The sequence below is a fragment of the Tupaia chinensis genome, unplaced genomic scaffold, assembly GCF_000334495.1.
Source record: "Tupaia chinensis unplaced genomic scaffold, TupChi_1.0 Scaffold144426_1, whole genome shotgun sequence".
Taxonomy (NCBI): domain Eukaryota; kingdom Metazoa; phylum Chordata; class Mammalia; order Scandentia; family Tupaiidae; genus Tupaia; species Tupaia belangeri.
Window position 1 is genome coordinate 886,777 of NW_006204286.1, and position 2,992 is coordinate 889,768.

The following is a 2,992-nucleotide window of genomic DNA, read 5'->3' on the forward strand; positions in this document are numbered from 1 at the left end:
GAAAGTGGGAAAGCAAGCTGCCAGGTCCAGGACTCTAACTGCGGTTGACCATTTGGGAGTCAAGCGCCCTTAGCCACCATGCTACCTGCCGGCCCCATGGAATAGATTTTAAATAGCAACACAGTACACATGATGTATTAAGTGCACATTTCATGATATGTGCTTACTCTTATTAGAGTCTAAATGTCTGATAATTTCTATTCAATTTTATTTTACTTAAAAATGTTGTTTAGGGGTCGGCAGGTGGCATGGACTCCCACATGGTCAACCACAGTTCAAGTTCTAGGCCCAGTGGTTTGAAAATCTTGCCGGATATGTGCACATGCATGCCAAAAATCCCAAGAGGAGAATGGAGATGAGATTGCAGTGTGGCCATCTCCCCCTAGGGGGTGATTTCTCACTTTCCCTTTCTCTGTCTCTCTCTGTATTTATTCAGCAAGTGCATATGCCCTATGGTGAAAACCTTAAAAGAAATTGCTGTTTATTGGTTCAACCTAGTGGCATTGTCAGTAGTGAACTAAACTGCAGTGCTGGAAGGGTCAGGGAGCAGGGTGGAGAGAGAGAACTGATTTTCCTCCCCAGTGAACACTTGTATGAAAATATTTTTGGTTCTCAAAATTGGTGGGAGTGATATATATTGAGAGTTGAGCTATTAGCATCTAGTGAAAAGAGGCCATAAATACTGTTAAACTTCCTATAATACACAAGACTGGACCCCAACAAAAAATAATCAGGCTTCCAGATCATCAGTAGTCCCAGGTTAGGAAACTGTTTATAGAGATCTCATTGGTAGAATGGAACCGAATGCTTTAGAGATTGTATTTCCATCTTTGCTTGGCAACTGAGACTCAGAGAGTTCTTATATTGCTGTCCTACATTTCCAGTGAGTAGACCTGGATAAAAATTCACTATCCCTTTATCTGTTGTTAGGTGCCCTGTGTTTCCTCCCATAACATGACTGTACAGAGACAAAGGGGCAGAGTTCCTGGAGCTATTAACTAAATTACTGCTTCCTTTATTATTCTTAGAAATGTATCCTAAGATGGTTATGCTGTCACTACCCAAATCCTAAATTTCACAAAGTGACTACAGAATGGTTAGCAAGATATAGTTCATGGTCTGTTATTTCACACTAGTGTTTGATTTACGTGGCTTTGCACATGTCAATCTGCCTTACCAGAAGCCATGAGTATCACTAAATATGTCAACTTCACTATAAATTTTGTGAAAACATAGAACTATGGAGTTAACGCTGGATGATAGGAGGACTGTAACAAAGGCCATTATTTATTCTATTGAATAATTTACAGTATGGAAAGACAAATTTGGAAGGTGAAAAATACATTCAAAGGAAAGAATTTATTCATAGAGGACCACATGAAAAGCTCACTGAGGGGAACCAGCAGTTAGTGTTATGGCTATGTCGCTGGACTCCCACGTAGTCGACTGCAGTTCACGTCCCGGACCCGGTGGCTTAAAAACTCACACAGGGCACGTGTGCGTGCGTGCCCAAGATCCCGAGAGGAGAATGGAGGAGAAGGGATTGCGGCGTGACCATCCCCCCTGGGGGTGATTTCTCACTTTCTGTCTCTCTGTCTCTCCCTGTCTGTCTGGCGAGCGCACACGCCCTATAGCAAAAACCTCTCAAAAAAAAAAAAAGCTCACTGAGTACCTCTCTCTCTTTTATCTCTCTCTCTGTCCTTGCTCTTGAAAAACCAAGCTAACATTTTTTGAGTAGCCCATAGAGGTACATGTAGCAAGAAGCTAGTGTTCTTAATGGTCAATAACCAGTCAGAACCTAACACCTGCCAGGAGCCACATGAGTGAACTTTGAGGTCAACCTTCTGAGTTGTGTCCACAGCCACATGAGTGAACTGAGAAGTGGCTCTTCCCTCAATGAAACCTTGAGATGGCCACAGCCCCAATCAACACATTGAGTGCTACCTTGTGAGAGACCCAGAGCCAGAGGACCCAGTGTAACTAGGCCTAAATACTTAACCTACGTAACTAAAATAAGTGTTTGTTGTTTCAAGGCAATGCATTTCGAGATAATTTGTTATGCAGCAACGATGACTATTATGTACTATTAAATTCTCCAACTATGATTGTGGAATTATTTATTTTGCTATCTAATTTTGTCAATTATTGCTTCATATATTTTGAAGTGCTTTCATAGGACACACACATTCATAAGTGTCATATCTTTCTTATGAATTGACCTTTTATCACTATGAAATGTCCTTCTTTATCTCTTGTAATATATGTCATCTTGAAATCTATTTTATCTGATCAATATGACCATTTTTCTTCTTATGCTCACTAATTTTAAAGAATGACTTTTCATGTTTATTTGCTTTCAACCTATAACTTTTTATTTAAAGTGTACATCTTTTAGACCACATTCAGTCGGGTCTTTTTGAAGAAAAAAAAATCTATCAATTTTGACAATTTCTAGCTTTTACTTGGAGCACTAACTTCAGTAATTATCTAAAAGTTAATTTATTTCTTTCATGAATGAGCAATACAGAGAGAGAGAGAGAGAGAGAGTGGGTGTGTGTGTGTGTGTGTGCGTGTGTTTGTGTGTGTACATGAGTGAGAAAGAGAGAGGACACTCCCAAGAGAATCTTGATGCTATGATCCTTCTCGAGCCTCAACTAGTCATGGATCATGGGCATGTACACACATGCCCAAAGTGCTCAGAGAGTACTCTGGAACCTTCCTGCTTGGGTCATCCTTGCAGAACATTACATTTTACTTCTGTGCCACCATTCAGTTTCTCAGTTCAGTAATTTTTAAAAAGAATTATTTTATTTAACTTTATTTACTTACTTTAATTTGAACAGAGAGGGACAGAGCAAATGAGGGGTGGAGGATTGAGAAAGCAAGCTGCCAGGTCCAAGACTCGAACTACAATTGGCTATGTGTGAGTTCAGTGCCCCCAACCACCACAGCACCTGCTGGCCCTGAGTTCAGTTTTTTTTTTTTTTTTTTT